This window comes from Gobius niger (assembly GCF_951799975.1).
Source record: "Gobius niger genome assembly, chromosome: 18".
Classification (NCBI taxonomy): domain Eukaryota; kingdom Metazoa; phylum Chordata; class Actinopteri; order Gobiiformes; family Gobiidae; genus Gobius; species Gobius niger.
In genome coordinates this window covers 10,136,531-10,156,580 of record NC_136869.1, presented here as the reverse complement: position 1 = coordinate 10,156,580, position 20,050 = coordinate 10,136,531, and the positions used below count along the sequence as shown (strand labels likewise).

Here is a 20,050-nt window from a genome sequence, read left to right as displayed (position 1 = left end):
CCATAAAAGAGCAGAGCCTTGACATGAAACTATCCCATGTAACTTAGACAGCCCCATTTTACCCACTCTCTGCCTTTTCATCATCAGCCCCCGTCATAAAGGCCCATCAAATCCACCTCCAGACACTTTTATGAGCGCATAACCACCACCATTTTGAGTCCGGGGCTAAGTTTGATGCTCGTGAACTTTAAACTCTGCGGGGAGCCAGCTGACAGCGCACCCCGGCCTTCCTGATGTTTGATTAAGAGGCAGGTTGACCTTTAGGAGACTCCAGGGGGGGGCGCTCACACACACACACACACACACACACACACACACACACACTCGCACACTCGCCTCCTGCTCGGCACGGCCTACTCATTACTGCTCAAACCTCTCAATCTGCTCCTGTGTGCCTCTCCAGGTTCACAGCGAGGAGTAGGGGAAGGTGTCATTGGAGTGTCAGAAAGTTTAGTATGAGGGCTACATGAGCAGGGCTGAGTGGATTTTGATACACAGGTTGATACTAGGTTTCCAAAAGAGGTCATAATAGAATGATCATGATAAAATAACACCGCTCAATAGAGTATGATAATGCCACTTCTCTTTCTGGATTTCCAACCAGCAGCTGTCAAGTCCTTCCAAGTAGCTCTCTCACCTGATTTTTTGAATGAAAGAGCGAGCGAGTAAATTACCTTTTTGGCTTTGATTCAAACTCATTCCTACCTTTCATTTCAATCATCCCAATTCTTAAAAGGGATGAGTTTACAGGTACATTGCACAACTTGCAGGGTCACATTTCAGGTTCACTGTCACAGAAATGCTAGAAAAGTCCCTTGTAGCCTGCTGCAAGTTTATGAAACTTATACAAATGCTTTATAGTTAGATGCACAGCAGTTTCCCACAGTTATCTGAGTTTACAAAATACTGGAGGAGAACATGACACATTTTGTTCTGCTGTAGCCTTAAAATGCTCTACATCAGGGATCTCCAAACAGTAGCTGAACTTCCTACATTTCTACAAACGTAAATAACTCACTGCCATCATTTTTGTTTTTCAGCCACAACAACCTGGAGCTGAACGCCCAGAAGACAGTGGATATGATCGTGGACTGCAGGAAAGTCCCTCACCCTGACAGACTCTCCCTCCCCCATCTTCATCGTGGACTCCCTCCGTTTCCTGGGCACCACCATCACCTCAATCTCAAATGGGAGCCGATAATCAGCAAGGGAGCTGATCAAGAAGGCCCAGCAGAGGATGTTCTTCCTGCGGCAGCTGAGGAAACTTAAGCTGCTGGTGCAGTTCAACACAGCCATCATCAAATTCATCCTCACCTCCTCCATCACCTATGGTACCCCGGCGCTACGGACCAGGACAAGCATCGACTGCAGTGCATTGTGCTGCTGACAGGGTGATTGGCTGTGAGCTCCCATCTCTGGAGGATCTGTTCACCTCCAGAACACGGAGGTGTGTAGGTCAGATCACAGCTGACCCTTCTCACCCTGGACACAGACAATTTACCCCTCTCCGAATGGCCAATAAAACAATTCTGATTCTGTTACTGAAAAGTAGCTCATGGGGAAATAAAGGTTAGGAGACTCATTCTCTACATTCCTAGTCCCATTTTAGACACATTTTCTTCTTCTTCTTCTGAATATATTGGACAAAATCGATTGCATTTAATCATGCAGACGTAGTTTGCAGGATATCACTGTGTACTCCGCTTTTCCCAACCACAGAAACCTATACGACAGCATCTTCTCAGGGGGAAAGATCAATAAATGTAAAAATTATAACTGCTCAAAAACCCAACAATCTCCAGGTAACACCAGCAGGACGAACTGCAACTGCGATCAATACCCCAAACCCAAAGACGTCCCATAATCCTTGGTTTCAATGTTGTAAATTCACGTTGACACAAGTGAATACAGCTGCTTACAGACTGGCTTATGGATCATTTGCTACTGTGGGGATAATGTAAATAAAATGCACGTCTTTCACTACTTCCCTAACTCGCCTCGTAAACAGTGTGGCCACTCCCTGATGCGGTTACCTCCCGTGTGATGGATGAGGGGGATGTCCAGGAGGAAACAGGAGCCAGTCAATACGACGTGATGAATGCAGCGTCTGTAGTGGCACTGGGCGTGTGCCGCTCTGTTCGTGAGTAATAGGCCATGTCAACGCACAGGTATTCCTCAAACAGTCGATAAAAACTGACACAAAGATGGATTTACTTTGTAATTACCAAAACTAGAGGTGCCGGGACACATTCACTGCAAGAATATGCTACTGGAAGAAGCCAGAAAAAAGTGAATGGAAAACGTGTAATAATGTAGATGCGTTGGTTGCATTCATGTGACGGCTTAAGAGTCAGGAGAGTTGGTTTTATTTAAATTGAATGTCATGTGTTGAAATGGCGTGATAAATGATTGCAATATTGTCATTGTAATATCCAAGACATACGACCATTGTTTTTCTCTTATTGTTCAAGTAGGGCTTGGCAATGAATTGAAATTTCAGCTTTCTCAATATTCAATAAAGGACTTTATAATTGTCAGATTTACTGCCATTTCTTTGACAGAAGCAGCTCATAGTTTTAGAGTTTGGGTGAAACAATGGAAGATTTTGTTTGTAAAATGAAACTCGAGGAAAGCATTGGTTATTGTTTGAATAAAAATAAAAGACACTTCTAAGTTCATGAATCGGCTACACATATTTATTTTTATTATAATAATTATTAGGCGCATTGAGTTGCCTTGTGTACGAAATAAAGTTGCGTTGCCTATAAAATACATAAAATCGAATTGCAAATCGATAGCTCAATATGAGAAAAAAAAAAGTATTTTTCTGTGTGTTTTTTTTTTTTATCGTCCGGCCCTTTTGATGCGTCCATGTGGTCCTCAGTTGGGGAGTGCACGTGAACACTCGGTCAACTGGGGGAAACAACAGGGGAACTCGGGTCAAGATGAGCTTCCCAACTTACACACATGACAGCAGAAATCAGCTTTCTTTAAAAACTATCACTAATCCCCACTTTCCCACATAAAAAAAAAAAAAAACACATGAAGACAAACCAACTGGGGACAATGATGTTACATCTCAGGAAAACGAGCTCCCAGTCCACATGAACGCACCATCAGCTATACAAAAAAGGGCAACATCACTATTTTAACAGTCAACATAGTTGATGTCTCTGTAAATACTGGTCCTATTCACAAATGAAATGTTGTGGCATGATATAAATTGTTGCACTATTTAGTTACACAGAGATGATTGTTGCCATAGGCGATAGGACTTCAAGGCAAATAACTCTTAAGTCATGGAGCAGCAACACTCATACGCTGAAATGCTGGGAAACACTTCTTTATGCTTTATCAATACACAATTACTGTACATAAACTCGCTTCAAAGCACTGTTTACTTGGACAGATAGTATTATTACAGCATTTTGACAGCGTAATATTGCAGGTCCTTAAGGACGCGGCATGTGAGAGAATCATATAGGATTAGACACGGAAAGATTTTGTCGTAAAATAATATGGGCCGCTATGAATGCTTATGCGGAGGGCAAAGCAATTTCAACCACAAAGGCCCGTTCATGTCATCCGCCGCATATTGCCTATTCAATAAACTGCTGTCAGTGTATTTTCTTGATATCAGGGGAGCTGTGTATCCTACACTTGAGCTGATAGGGGCCTGGGTTGACACGGGGGTGACAGGCCGCATTAAGAAGAGGCATTTCTCAAACATGTCAAAAGCTATTCAGGGGATATACGCTGCCTGCAATTGAATATTAGGGGTTGGATTTGATTTTCGAGCAAGGAAATAACTGTAATGTCCAATATAGACGGAGTGGTGGGTTGTTTGTGCTCGTTTCACAACAAAATGACAATGACAGTGTGGTTCCAACAACATATTAGTTAATTATGGCACCGGTTTTGAGTATTTGTCTACTCATCGCTACATTGTCCTCTCCTCTTATAGTGGCGTGTGTTTAGACAGACAGTGTGAAGGCTATTGGAGCCTGTCGTAATGCGGCTGCTGTGGACACCTGCCTGAGAGCATCTGTCCCATCCACAGGGAGCGAGTGTAGCCATTACTGCAGCTCCACTGAACCACAGGCCCAGGGACAACACAGGGACATCCTCTGACAAACAGGGCTATATAAGAACATACAGTCAGACGGGGCACATGGGAGGAACATGGTGATGCTGGGTGAGTAGAGTCATTCTCAAATGTAGTTCCAATACCCGCTGTCAGCGACTTACCATACACATTTTGCAGTATGACCCTGATATAGTGTGTAATATCAAAATATGGTTCTTCCTCTGAGTTCTGTCAATGCTTGGAAAAGGACGTGACCCAATTTTGTGTCCGAACCAACTAATGGGCTTAACAGTCCCCTCCCCCTTGAAATCCGCATTCGTTTCAGGAAATATAAATCTTGACCCAGCTTTAAGATGGACACTAAAGATAAACCTGCTTTCGATTTATCATGGCGACAAATGGCTTGCTTCTGTTCATCAATTTTGTATACTTGAGTCGAAAAAACAATGTACGGATTAAGGTTTTATTTCTTGCTGAAGATACTGTTCCCAATTAGCGAATCAGCTGCTCTTGAATGTGCCCAGATTGATTCCACTTAAAGACACGAGGAGATGGGGCTTTTTGTGTTACTGCTCCCAAACTCTGGAACAGCCTCCCACAAAACATTAAAGCTGCTCCAACTTTTGAGACTTTTAAAACTGCACTAAAACACATCTGTTTGCGTTAGCGCTTGAGTTAAGTTGAGCTGCATTCACTGTATATTTCATTATGCGTCTTATTATCTTTTAAATTGTTTATATTGCCCACTGCTGTTGTAAATTTGCTATATCAATAGAGTTGATACGACTACAGATGCATGTTTGCATGTTTGTATATATATTGCCTATATACGGTCATGTTTGAAGCAGTCAGAGGGGGAAAACATAGCGAAAACAGTACATTTTCTCACATTTCTCAACCATTACTTTAAAGGCTAGATGCAAGTTGGCCATTTTATACTCACTACTGCCACCTCAGGTCATACATGTAACTCCACCTTCAATTCACAGTGACAGTGCAGGATTATAGAGGCAGTTGTGGTAGGCGCATTGAGTTGCCTTGTGTATGAAATGCGCGGTATAAATAAAGTTGCCTTGCCTTGCCTTGAATAGGTCTGGCTCATTCTACACCTTAGGACATGACTGGAACATGTAGGGGGAGGAAAATAATAATAATAATAATAATAATAATAATAATAATAATAATAATAATAATAATAATAATAATAATAATAATAATAATTTTAACATTTTTAAACCCCATATAGTGCCTCTAAAATCCTGCACTGTCACTCAAAAAGGTGTTGCTTTGGGTCCGAAGTGCCGTTATGCACGAGTGTAATAGGGAAGGTGCAGTTACATGTATGACCTCAGGTGGCAGTAGTGAGTATAAAATGGCCAACTTGCATCTAGCCCCTTTAACAAATGAATATGTTTTTCAACTGCACAAAGAAACAGACCCATGAAGAGGAGTAAAGTGGTTCAACAGCCCGTAAATACTTCAAAAACTAACCAGGAAGCGAGCAAAGCTATCATTAGCGTCATACTATGTTAGCTAACAAGCGCCGTTTTTCACTTCTACAGAAGAATTTACTATGAAAAAACATCAACATGGACCTGATTTTGGCTTGACTTTATTGGTGTGTGATAAATATGCTAATAGACCACTAGAAAACACAAAATCGTGACTTTCATGTGACGTTTTCTACCCCCTCGGCCAGCTTGCCCCCTAGTATGATACGATGCCGTCTGTATCTATTGACATGGAGGCCTGTGTTATTTAGGGAGTGGTTTTTGTTTGTTAAACTGGTCCAACTAATAATCGTACAAATGAGTGACAAATGTGTGGGAAGTTGATTGCTCGGACTCTTGATCCTAAGCCAGGATCTTGGTCAGGAATAAACACCTGAAGTGGCTCCAGATTTGGGCTGACAATCGACAATCCCATCCCCAGCTTACTGACCCACCATGTTGAAACCATAATTTGAGAAGGTATCATGTTGAGGAATAGGGAGCAGAAATGAGGTTTTGTCCTTGCACAGTTAGTTTAATGGATGTTTGAATTTTGTACATTGCTTCAGTTCAGCAATTTTGTAGGTGAGAGTGGGAAAAAACCCTCAAAGTACGGATTTTGTTTTTATGTATTGCTGAAGACACTGTTCCCAATTTGTCCCAGTGACATGTAATTTTAAGCTCCCCACGTTTGGTCACGCTGTAACATACAGAGGCAGTCCTTGTAAATTGCAGATACAAACAGTTTTGATAACCTCTGTTTCTGACCCTAAAAGCTCCAGTCCCTCGCAGTCGTAATAAATCTCCACAGTGTCCGCACCGGGCCTGCTCACCCCGCTCCGACCCGCTCCCACCATCGTAGCATTCTGACCTCCGCAGCATTTGTACCCACTGCTTTGAAGATGAAACATTACTTTTGCAATTCGGATTCCCCACAATGCAATTCAGGTAAGAACTGACTCACAGATGCCTCTGCGTAAGAAGGAGAGCACTTTGCACCGAAAAGAGAATTGTCGGCTTTCTGGGTAGAATGTTTTGCTCCTTGTAACAGTTTGGTAATTATTACTAAAAGTCAGAAATCCTTAATATACATTTTGCCTTCTATGGGTGGCACATCATGAACGACCAAAAATGTTTTCAGTCAAACAGTTGAAACTAAATATCCAGTAGTTTCACTTCCTGCTCTAATGAGTGAGCTAAAATAAGCCCCTCCCACTCATCCCTCCTCTTGCCCTCCCCCTTTTATTTTCACTGCGACAATAAACATATATAAAAGGACAAGACAATAGACTATGACAAGACAAAAACACATTCTATGAAATGTACACTAAATTTAGTTAAAAGGTAGAATTTAAAGGGGACAAAATGAAAAACAAATTGACACTGACACAAAATAATATAAATAAATAAATGGTTTGTTTCAATAAAGAGAAACAAATAAAGCAATGTCGAGTGTTTAAGTTTTGCAAGAAATGAAGAGGGGAGGAAAGCAATGCCTCGATATGTACGACCTCAGGGGGAGCTTTCTGGGAGCTGTCGCTACAATGTTAAGAATAGCCACTGGTGAAGATCCAAAGATTACTGAAAGATGCGCTAGTGGCTCGAAACACACTTCCAAGTATGTTTTTGATGAGAGAACCACATTGGTAAAAAGATCTGCTTAATAACCCCCTTTAATAAAGCATCAAAAGACAGAACGGAGTGAACTAAAGCGGAGTATCACGGAGAATTGAGGCTTTACAGCATTCTTTTGGACTCCTCATTGATATTTTATGATAGTAATATATTGAAAGGTTGCGATTTGTAATTTGATATAATATCTATGTAGAAAAGACGCAAGACTGGGATGGTCAGGGTTTTTAATTTGGAATGGGACACCCTCTGCAGGCAGCAGTGGGAATGACAAGTAATACAACGCCTAATAGCTTTCAATAAAGAGTAGCTATCATGGTCAGCAACATTCACAGCGTAGAGGTGAAGACACAGATTGCAGAACTGCTCATAACGGGGACAGTTTAATGTCTATGGTGCAACAAATATCCAGGAAATATCGATTGAGGCGCTTCAGCAGTACGAGAGAATACAACCAAATGTATCACTTAAAACTTGTCAAGATATATTTTTTAATAAAGACATGGTTAAAAGCGGGGAAAAAAGTCACATGTTTTGCATGATATGTCGACTTTAATGTTCCAACTTTATGTCGCACCATCAAATCAATGAACATAGCGAATCCCCAGCGCTGCAAATGACACTTTTGCAGCTAACGTGCAGAGATAATGGCAGTCCGTGAGGCACTTAAAAGCCCCCCAATTAATCCTAGTGAATCCCTTCCCTATTATGATAAATAATATATCAGCTACAGACGGCATGGAGGCACACCAGTTAATTTGGCCCCATCCCAATGCAGCCCGTGGCAATATTCCTCTGATGTTGGGGGAATACGCAGCGTTGTCCGCGTTGACAACAGGTGCTTTTTCATTTTGTATCTGCGGCCGTAATGATCTCATTAGGCAGACACTGGCACTGAGGGCTGAGCGGGACCCTGTGATACACTACAGGGAGCGGATAGCAGAGAGAGAGGCCACCAACATGCATATTTACAAGATGGACAGTGGTCGTGTGTAGTATACAAAGCAAAGTTGAAAACAGAGGAAATGACTTCGAATGGTAAGCATCGCACACACTTTGAGAAGTTTGTGAAGGCCAAATCCAGTGCAAGCTAGGGATGGATGCACTGATCAGATACTGGTAGCGGATACTGAAAAAAATACAATATTGGGTATTGGCTACAAATATCCGATACTCAACCAATACCAATTTTGGCTCTCACTGTTTTAAAAACACAACTTTTACCAACTCCCTTCACTCCACAACAGTCTTTCACCATCTCCTCGTTTGTCCCTTTTTTGTTTCCTGTAGCTCCTCTTGTGATGCCTCCTCTCAACTGACTCGTCTAAGCTGAGGTAAGAACATAATCAGTATGTAAAAACGGTGGCCTGTTCCTTTAATGAACATACATGGGACTCACACACGTAAACACGCCATGCTGGATTGTAGCCTTGGGCTAATTTGCATCAGTTGTCCCACAAGCGCACTTTCAAACACAATCTCATTCATCCTGGCCTATTGTACATGTTTATAGTACTTTTAAGCAAACATTGCAGCAATATTATTTGTGCATTAAGTAAAACCAGAAGCAGTAAGTGTCCTTTCTAATCTTTAAGTAAACACTGAGTATTTTACTTGTGCTTGGAGTAATAGCTTTGAAGGAACAGTACAGTCTAATTAAATTTCCAGAATACAAAAACCTGGAAAGCCCACTCTGCTGAATGGTACATCATTACCCACAATTCTCCCCGGCAGTCTCCCCCAAACTTCCTGCGCCAAGAATCAAATGGCACAGATTTATCACTGCTGTGGCTGGAGGCTACAGAGAGAAGAGCTCTTATAGGGTGTTCGAATAGCTGCAGAAGTACAGTCTCCTGAAGAAAGTGAGGACAAATAAGCCAGTGCCTTTAATTTCAACATGTACAAAAGGGGCATTCGAGAGGCTGCATTTGTCTGACTTGTACCACCACTTATTATCAACTTTAGTCTCACAACTAGCTCCATTCTCTGGAAGTAATTTCTCTTCAAAATGCTTTTCTTGCCACAATTTCTTCCTCATCTTCCCAAATTGCCTCCTTTTTTTCCTTTGGTCCCAGGTCTTATTGGTAGTTTGTTATTTAAGTGTGTTAATAATATGCCCGACCCCATCTAATCTATAATTATCCATTCTATGAAGTCGATAATTGAAATAGAGGAAAGTGGAGCATTTGGCTTTAAAAGTCATTTGGACGTCCTCTATTGTTCTCCGCAGGTGGACATTTTCAGGCAAAACCCGGAACCGCCGGTGTTTTTTCCTCCCAGAACACAGCTCCATGTGTGTGTTGTGGATTTTGGACGCCCGCTGATTTTCTTCTTTTTTTGCAAACTCACTCGTTTTAACTCTAAAGATGCTTTTTTATTTGTCTGCTCCCGTTGAACGCAGCTAATCTTGGCACTGTTTCACTCCCCCTCATCTCACTTTTTAATGGCTTTCCAATATCCCCGCTCGTGCCCGACTGTGCGCTCCAATTTGAAAGTCAGAAAAGTTGGCTCGGGTCCCCGCTCCCTGTTTCCATCTGTCTCTGTGTCTGTCAACTCCCAGTTTTCCATCTATGGTCTGCATTGTTAACCTACAGACATTTTATATTCAGACAAAATACGTGCATTGACATCTTATCCCTCACTGTGCTCTTCCTTCATGACCGCAGAGCTTGTTCTTTGTCAGTCTAAGCAGCAATCAAAGTTACATCAGTTACATGATGTTCAATGAGACCGAGATGAAGTACCGCGATCAAGGTTAACTGATGAATGCATTATTGTATTACATTCGAGTGATTCGGCTATTAATCTCAAAAGTTTGGTGTTAATTTATTTTCTATCGGCGACCTAATTGTGAGGGCAAAGCAAATTAAACTCGTAGTACCTTGAATACGGTTAACAAAAACTAATTTATCAAGCTGGCTGAGTCACCTTGGTTTTTAAAGCAGCGGTTGAAAACAGCACTCATTTGGCACGTGTTGTTGGAACTGGGGTTCTTGTGTCGAGAGCAGAACCAATTAATGTGAGGTTTAGAGGGAGGGCATGACAAAGACAAAAAAACAATAACTTTGGCTATGTCCACACGAAGACAAAGCGCTTATATTTTCAGAAACTTTCTTTGTAAGCACGAAGCCAGCTTAGTAAATGTGTGCGTCCACATGGGTCGACTCAGGTCTGTGAAAACGGCGCAATTCATCTTCCAGGCCTGTGTTAGCGCTGTGACGCTAACGCAGATAATAGAACAAGATGTAGAGGCGCAAGTGCAGTGAACTTTTGTGGAATGTAAACAGTGAAAATGAAACTGATTCAAGGATTTAGGATCTACAGAAGAGACGAGGAGGAGAGTTTATTCTTTAGACGTAACGGGACTAAAGCAGAAAAACCTGCCAATGACTTTTACTGTCAGTCCAAAAACACAGACTGACTCGTGTTTTTCTACTTGTCATCTGTGGCTTGTGGACTGCAGTGGAGCAAAGAGGAGCGGAGTAAAACTCATTATAAGGTCAGTAGATTATGGATCACAGACACCAATCTGGTGCTGTGATGTCATTGTTTCACGTAAACGTCGTTTTGAGATCTTTCCACTCCGGGACCTAGTTTGTAAAATGTTCGTTTACAGACCCCAAAACGCCGGGCTCGTATGGACGATACACTAGATTGATAAAATATCTTCCTTTGCGTCCTCAGCTTGACTTCGTATGGACAGGGCCTTTGTCCACATGAATAATTAGCTATTAGATAGCAACCGTTAGGGGTGGGCCATATCGTTATCGCAATATAATTTTTTGATATTGTATTTTTTTAGATCGCTTTGGACACAATGTCATTTATGCCACACATGCACTGTGGTTCAAAAAAGGAAAAAAAATAAATGATATGAAGAAGGCAATGCCGAAACATATTCTTGAATAAATTCACTTTAGGACATCGGCTACATGAGTGTGCGATGCTTAACACTGACTGTAGAACAAGTGAAAAAAATGAAATGAAAGGATGGATGTAAACTGCTTGAGTAGATCATATTTGCGAGGAAATGAGCATGCCGTAAAAAATAAAATAATAAAATATCACTTAATTAATCTTCCCAATAGGCATATGGCTGGGATTTTGAAGTAGTTTGTCCATTGTCAATTATATCATCAAGTATATTGTTATAATTCTTGCCATATAGCCCTGGCCTAGTAACCGTCACTGCTCAAACCTCTACTTTTCCCATTCAGGCGTTACTACACAGCAAAATGGCCGGTGTTAATTTAACACCCATAGTGTTAATTTTAACACTTTTTTTGGGTCTATATAGTTCTCACGGATTTTGTGTTAAAATTACACTTTCAAAAGTGTTAAAAATTTGACACATTTTTGGTGTTATTTTTTGACACTGAGAGTGTTAAAATATTAACACTTAAAGTGATTTTTTTTCATTTAAATTTAGTTAAATGTTCACCCCCAAAGGGTTACCGTTTTAACTCTATAAAGTGAATTTCCTTCATCCAAAAAGTGTCACTTTTCACCCATTTAAGTGAATTTTCTATATTCATAAAGTGTTGTTTAAAAAGCATTTCTTGTGTGATTTATTCATCTTAACAGTGCTATTTATTAATTAGCTGTAAACATTGCTGTTAAAATAAACAAGTCCTATAAAATAGAGAAAAAATACAAATGTTTACATTTAACCATTTTTAATGTGGAGCTGGCACAACTGGTCTCTTTACAAGGAAAATAAGGGCACAATACTGTCACTGTCATAAGACATTTGCAAAGGGTCTGTAAAACACAAGACTGTTTTCTTTAACAACATTTCCTCTCACATATTTGTATGAAAGTGTTCACTGACATGATCGACCACAAGCTTGTCAATCAAATCCATAGGTTTTCACATTACCAGAATGAAAAAGTGCCACAAGATGAATGTTCATAACAGCAAATTAAACCTGGGTGGCAAAATTCTTAGGACAAAATACAATGTCACGTTTTGAACCGAGGGGGCTAACCATTTCAAAGTCATCGTAGTAAATCTTAAAAAAGGATTAGGCCAGCGTTTTTACATACTGAGATGTGTTCTTACCTTAGCTTTGACGAGTTCTTTAGGACCTGTCTGATCTTCCCCCGTGCCTTCAGTCACGTAAACACAGCGCAGACGGCGTTAGCATTTAGCCTCTCCCTCTCTCCTCTATAGCTCCAAAACAGGTCAAGATAGAAGCTACCAAGCTCTTCCACGTTTTCCCTATTTAAATATGGTTACGTGAAGTGTTCCACTACAAAGTATAATTAAACAAAATTAAACAATGTGGATTTTCTAAGCGGATAAAAGGGGGAACTATATTGTAAGCCGTAATAATACCAGGAGTAATTTGGCATCCACACAGTAAAGTGAAGATTACTGCGCAGATTTCGAACTCTTGGTATTATTACGCCTTACAATATAGTTCCCCATTTTATCCGCTTAGAAAATCCACATTGTTTAATTTTGTTTAATTATACTTTGTAGTGGAACACTTCACGTAACCATATTTAAATAGGGAAAACGTGGAAGAGCTTGGTAGCTTCTATCTTGACCTGTTTTGGAGCTATAGAGGAGAGAGGGAGAGGCTAAATGCTAACGCCGTCTGCGCTGTGTTTGACTGAAGGCACGGGGGAAGATCAGACAGGTCCTAAAGAACTCGTCAAAGCTAAGGTAAGAACATATCTCAGTATGTAAAAACGGTGGCCTATTCCTTTAAAATAACTGGCATGAAGTCATCATACATGTTTTTAATCATTACCTGGAGAACTCTCTCTTTCATTAACATCATTCATTTAAATGTTTTCTCAAACCTGTCTAAGTGCTGAACTGATGTCTACAACATCTTGAACACAGAACAACTTGAACTTTGTGTTTGGATAAAAACTGTGGTCAAGTCTAATATGGCGTATTAACAGTTGGCTGTTCCCAAAGGTGGACCTCAGCATTTTAACTGTCATTTAGGATTTTTGCACGTAACTCACGAAATCTTTGAGATTGGTCAGCTGTTTTGAAGTCAATGTTGTAGGTTGTAGTTTGGATGAACCTGTAGAACTGCACCAGTGATGAGTCGTAGGCTGTGTTGAAGACGAAGTGCGCTTTAAACAGTTCATCAAATGCACTCAACAAGCTGGTGGTCCGACAGGGTATTGGCTGCTTATCAATGGCAATGGAGAAGGTATCCATCTTGTTTTTGGTTTGGCCAACTGCAATGATGTATGGTTGTAGGTTCTCCTCGTCTTGGAGATGTTCTTCAAGGCTGCTGTTTGGCTAAAAAAAATAAAAAACGGTTATATACATTGTTAGAATAGGTGACAAAAACACATTTTACTTAACGTTTCAAACAAAAAACATAATTAACCACTAGGTGGTGTCTTTTCCTTCATATTTAAATGGTAAACATGCATTTTTTGTGTTTGTGCAATGGTAATTTATTTGTGCAGTTAAGAGTACAAATTGACTTGAAATGAGTCCTATAATTTGTCATTGCAAAAATGTCTTACCTTGTGAAAGTAGACAAGTTTCTTTTCTGCATCACTGGAACTTATTTTGATTCTCCTTCAGACGGAGCAGTAACAGGGAGGCCATGTCTCTGTCCCAGTCTAAAAGCACAATGCAAAAGGTATGATCAAATCTAGTGTCCATGTTTAGGCCATTTACATTTGCAAAGATGAAGTAGTAGAGTTGGCAAGCATAGTAAATTTTGTATTGCAAAGATTTGCAATACATGTTTCAAACTCAAGATATTGTTCACACTGTGTCTTTGAAAACACATTCAGGAAGAGTAACACGAGAGTAGACAAATATAAACTGCTCAAATAATACAAGAACCACATGTATTCCAGAACATTTTGTAGCAGCCTAATCAACAGGATCAGTAGATTTTATATACACAACACAACATTCTGGACACAGATTTGTTGTCTGCAAACCATACTGTACCCCCAAAGTATTTGTATCCTTTTAAGTTATACCAATTATGAACATTACAATTGTAATTGATTCAATGCTTTAATTTACAAATATGTCTGAACTTACAGTTGTCATTTTGTCCATATGCCTCCGCTGCTGCCAGTAGCTGTTGAAAATCTGGAGTTGGAGTCAAACGCTCGGCCTTATATTCTTCCAGGATGTCTTCACCTCCAGGTTTCACATGCAGGACATTTAACACCATCTGCCCACAAATAAGACAAAACAAAAAGACAGCAAACATCAGTTGACTGCTTAGCTCCTCCACCTTAACAATACATCATTTTTATTCTTTAAGATTAAGTCTTCTCTACCTGGATTGGTTTCATAGTATTGTATTTTCACCATGTAACATTACCTCTTTGGCAGCACTGGACTCTAGGACTTCTCCACTAGGTCTTGCTCTGACATCAGGCGAGGGAACACTTCTGGCTGGTGACCACTATTCCATTGGTCCAGGAGTCTCAGTGTCACTTGAAGGTGAAAGGGTGTCTGTGAGGGCTGATGAAGAGCGATCCATTGGTGATGCAGGAGCTGTCAGAAAGGTTTTAAAGAAAGGCATTAGTATTAAAAAATATATATATATATAAATATATATATGACATTAAAAAGTAGACTTGCAATTATCTTTAGGATGTTCCTGGATCTTCAGACATATGTCAGGATTGGCCTCCATCAGTTCCAGAAACACATCTGTATTACTCTCATCCATAACCAGCAACTCAGTCGAGTCAGGAAACCCAAACTTGCATCTTACTAACAATAAATAATGAAGGAATCATTAATGAGACCAGACAAAAGCCAAGCGCAAAGTGACTCACCTTCTTTCATAAAATCCTTGTAAGTGAAGCCTGCCTGTAGACGTTTGTACTTCTTAGTTGTTGCATTGCACCTTCAGCAACATGGCTCTGCAAAGACTCCAAGAAGCTGACAAAATACAATTCTATGGAGTTATTCCGATAATGTCTGTTGATAAAACCATCAAATCTTGTTTTTTTCTTTAAAAAGAGTAAGTACCACTAATATACAGTACATCGTTTTGTGCACCTGATAGTACAGCTAGAAATCTATAAAACAAAATTATAATTCAAATTTAAACATGCTAGCACAATATCACATTAGATATTGGCCCACAACCAAGTAATGAGTACAGAAGCAAACAAAGGCTAATAATAATGCGATGTGCTCCAGAACTAGGGATGCACTGATGCCACTTTTTCTAAAACTGATAAAGAGTACTTTGATTTGAATACTTGCCTGTACCGACATGAGTACAGGGCAGTTTTCTCAAACATACTTTTTGAAGAACATAGACGTTTTCCATAGCAGATTGGTTAGTAATTAATTCCTGTACACTCCTTGAATTTTATCAGTAATAACAGTTAGGTTATATCAGAAAGAATCGAACATATGACTTTTTAAATGTGCAACAAAGACAGAACAGTCCATGGCCAAACGTTACTCACTGCTTGTGCTGTATATCTGTAATAGTACTTACTTATTACTACAGCTAATTGGCCTCTTTTTGCCTCACTCTGTAGATTTTCCAGTACGTGTATTTTGTAGACTGGCTAGCGCAACTTAGCAAGTAGCCTACTGCACTTTGATTATTTTTGCATTTTGCTGCAGCTAAATTTCGCTCAATATGGACATGCTATACCTCTTTACTTTGCATTTTCTGAGTACATTTTAGTCGTGGGGGTAGCTTTACAGCTGAATCAAGCCCCTGGGAATAAAGCGGTTTAAGAATCGCCAGCGTTGTTAGCGCGCTAACTAGCCGCTAGTTAGCGCGTTAGCGCGCTAACTAGCCGCTAGTTAGCGGCTAACGCTAGTTAGCAGCTGGTCTAGAGAACACTACAGACCCAACGAAGACAAAAAACAGTAACCAGTTAGTTAGAAACGACCTTGTCTTTTGAATCTAAAGCCTTGCACTTGGTTATATTGAGTAGTCGTATTTCAATAAGTTTCATGTTTAGCATTAGGCTACTAAAACAGGAGTTATAACAACCATTCATCTTAAAACACATTTCGTTTTGGGGTTTTCTTGTACACATTAACATTTTGAAGTCTTACCTCATTAAAAGTTCAAATCAACGCGCTGTCCTCTGCACATCGGAGACTCGGTGGCACTGCTGCAGACTGGACTCTTTTGAAAAAGACGCGGGAACCGGAAGTGTAATTAACACTGCCAAGAGCAAGTGCAGCTCACACTGCGAAAAATCACCGCCCCTTGAGTTGTCTTCTCACTGGACGAGTTATAGCCACACCCAAAACCAACACCCAGCCACACTGAAGGCTTTACACCAGGAAACTAACTCGGCCCATTTTGCTGTGTACTTTCCGTTTCTTGGCAGCTCTAACCTAAGCATCCTTCTACCACTTTAATCACTATCCTCCCTGTCAACATGCATTTCAATCTCAAGACAACTCACTTATTCTTCAAAACATCTCATATAACCTGTCCATATGAGGCACACATTCCTAATCCTATCCATACTTTTTTTTTTTAAAGCATGATCCAAACCGGTTCATGCCCCCACCATTAACACTAGAAACTAGAGTTTTCAAGCTTTCAAAAGAGCTCCCCCTGGTCCTTCAACACTTCTGGGGAGCCGGGTAATATTTGCAAATTCACATTGGAAGTGAAGGCTCCTGTAGCAAAACTGTTGTGCGCACGTTTTATGAAAATAATAAAGATCATAACTAGACTTTTCCATATACAAACTATGTCTGGTATTGCGAAAATTGAAACCTATGAAAAACATGGAATGCCGTTTTGCTCAAGAAATTTCAGAAAAGGCTTTGTCCATGTCTGTCTATGTAGTACAGGAGAAGTGGCCCTGTAACTTGTTCTGTAATCCCTAAGGGTGTCTTTCTAATAAACAAATCTTACCTTTTATAACCTATAACTATTTCGATTTACCAGTATTGCCTCTGATTGGTCGGCAAACAAATCTATCCAAAAGAGAGAGCTCACTTTGTTGGATTGGCGGAGGGGTGAATGAAATGCTGGTGCCACGAAAAACTGCAGGCTGCATACGTAAAGGTCGGTATAAATCACGCTCCCAAATCTCAGCCTCCTGTTTTTGTAATCTGCTGAAATCTGTACAAATATCCTTGGAGTACTTACAAATAATGGAGCTAAAATGTTTTCCAAAATACTACGTGCTAAGCCGGATTATGCACTAGTTTGGACCATATGCCATGCAGTATTGGGGAAGTGCAGACATAAGTTTTGTGTGGATTATGATCCATCATTCTGTCTGAATTGCATTTTAAAGACTATAAATGCTTACTTGCGCCACGACATATTAGAAATTACGTCATGAAAAGTTGAAAATGCTCTGATAAACCTTAATTCTTGTCATCAACGATTTGTTTGTCTTTCAAAGCATTAGTTTTCCTTTGTGTTTTGCAAATAGTCATTGAAACATAAAAAGTCTGATACATTGAGGCAGGAAAAAAATCACAATACACGATATTATCGACTCCAAACGATGCTGGACACTTTCAACTCTAAAGCATGAACATTACAGTAAACCTTTGTTCGAAAAGGGCATAATCACATATAAAATAACACACAATAAACATATTACACAATTTACTTCAGTTACAAATCAGATAATAAATAGTGGTATGTCAATATAGTAGTTATCCTGTCCAACACCAATAGAAAGGTATCAGGTCAAGTGGGAATTACACCGGAAAGTAATTAACCTCTGGAAAACAACATTTTGGACACAATTTAAAAAACATTCCTTTGGGATTCCAAGGTGACGGAGTTATTAGCAGGATTGGGTAATGTTTTTCTTTCAGCTAAAAAGACACTAAGATCTCAGGAAGTGGAACTCAACACTAAAATAACCAAGTAGTTTTCAATACCCAGGGCAAAATGTATTTCACACAATGAGGAAGGAGGAGGAAAGCGCTTCTATTTGGTCCTCATGGCGGGGAGCTGAGCTTGCTGTTATACCACCCCCTGGTGGCCAGGGGTGACTCCAAAAGACACTTGGTAAACAGGGTTCCTATGTACCTTTGGGGGTCGTCTAATCTTTTTTCTAAAAATGCACTGTGCTATATAAATAAAGTGGATTGGGTTGGATCAGCAATAAAAAGTGGAAGCCTAAATCTGTGATTGGCAGGCTCTGGAGCTCTGTGAAGGCTAGTAGTCGGTCCGTCCGCCCCCGAGGGCGCGGCTTCTGCCCTTGTAGGAGGAGATGAGCCATGTTCATTTCACAGACCACTCGGGATCATTACTATGAATAGGAAAGAATGGAACACCGGTTATCTCTTCTATCTATGATTTCACACAACAAGTTTAAATCAAGGCACAGCCCCTTTAAAAGTGTGTATGACAAATCCAAGGAAGCTGACCGACTTGAAGCTACAGAAAAGTGCAATGGAAAACTTAATCTACTGCATTTAAAACGTTTTAATTAACTAAAGCAACCCAAATGTGAACTGAAAAAATACCAAAAACACTTATTTTTCACAACTTAATTGATTAAATGGATAAATACGGTTCATAAAAAGTTCTAATAACAGCTAATGGACAAAATGTGCTTAAACCATAACCTGCCAAAACTTAAAAGAAAAGTAAGTTGAAAGTAGCAATTATTCCAGATTTGGTGTCCATTAACAGCCCATATCTCCTGAGTTATTTCTAAATTTAATCATTCTAAAAGCCCTTGAGCGAGAAAAGAAAGTGCGCTGAGACTTTATGCTGAGTCACTTATATGGGCCAGGCAGGTAACAGGTGCAGCAACAGCAGATGTGTGGACTACAGGCAATCAATAACCCAGCAGTGCATGCAGCGGTGGGCAAACAACACGACGATTTCTCCTCTGCTCACATGGGTTCAAAGAGACCATCATGGAAATAAATGAAGCCAGCTATTGACCAGAAAGCCTCAAAGTCATGAGTTTTGCATCGGAAAGACATTAACGGGTTTAGTGTAGTGGACGCTGGGCAGCTGTGATTTATTGTTATCATAATGTTGGCAGTACTTGAGGCAGTATAAGGCCATGAATAAAGTAAATAAAGCTTAAAGCAATATAGTTGCAAGCCATTTTAAAGAAAATATCTGTAGAAGAGGTAATTCTAGCATTGAAAGGACAGTCTATAGTGAAGCTGTCAGGCCTCTAAAAAACACATCTCATCACAGCAGTGTTTTGAGCTGTCAAAAAAGTGTCTTCTGAGTATGAAAAAAAGTCGATATAGTATAATATAGTGCAGGGGTTCTCAAACTTTAAATCAAAAGGTCTGAAATTGTAAACATTTGAATAGTCAAAATGTAATAATAAAATAATAATAATTCAATGAAAAGAGTGTGTTTTAAGATGAGCAAAAACTGCATAACATTGAAATGTATTTAAATATATATATATATATATATATATATATATATATATATATATATATATATATATCAAGGGCACAGAGCAGTCCTATGATTGGAGACATGACACTGCCTGTTGTCTGTAAACTTGCACAACATCATACAAAGGATGTTGTCCTTCACTCAGCCATGATTGGAGTTCTTATAACTTTCATGGTTGCACATTCACAATGATAAAGTTTCCAGAGTAACTTTATCTTCATATTTCCGTTTAGATTTAGCCAGATCACTGCTTTACTTTCTTAAGTACTTATCCATTTCAAATTTTAAAAGCTGCCACTTATTCCCAAACTAAACCTTATTCCAGTAAAGCTGGATTAGTCTGCACATTTTAACATCACTATGTTTCAAAAGAGAGCTATTAATTTTCAAATAAGAGGAGCTTCATGTCTTCAATACCCGGAACATGCATATATTAACAGTTACAGCCCTATCATCAGTAAAATGCTGAAAGAATATAAATGATAGTACTATCT

General features: G+C 39.8%; 1 protein-coding gene across 2 annotated transcripts in view; it reads right to left on the bottom strand.

Annotated features, from left to right (window-relative positions):
- dpp6a (dipeptidyl-peptidase 6a) overlaps positions 1-20,050 on the bottom strand; it is a 340,283-nt gene that overhangs the window by 276,847 nt on the left and 43,386 nt on the right. The gene's annotated exons all lie outside the window — the stretch shown is intronic.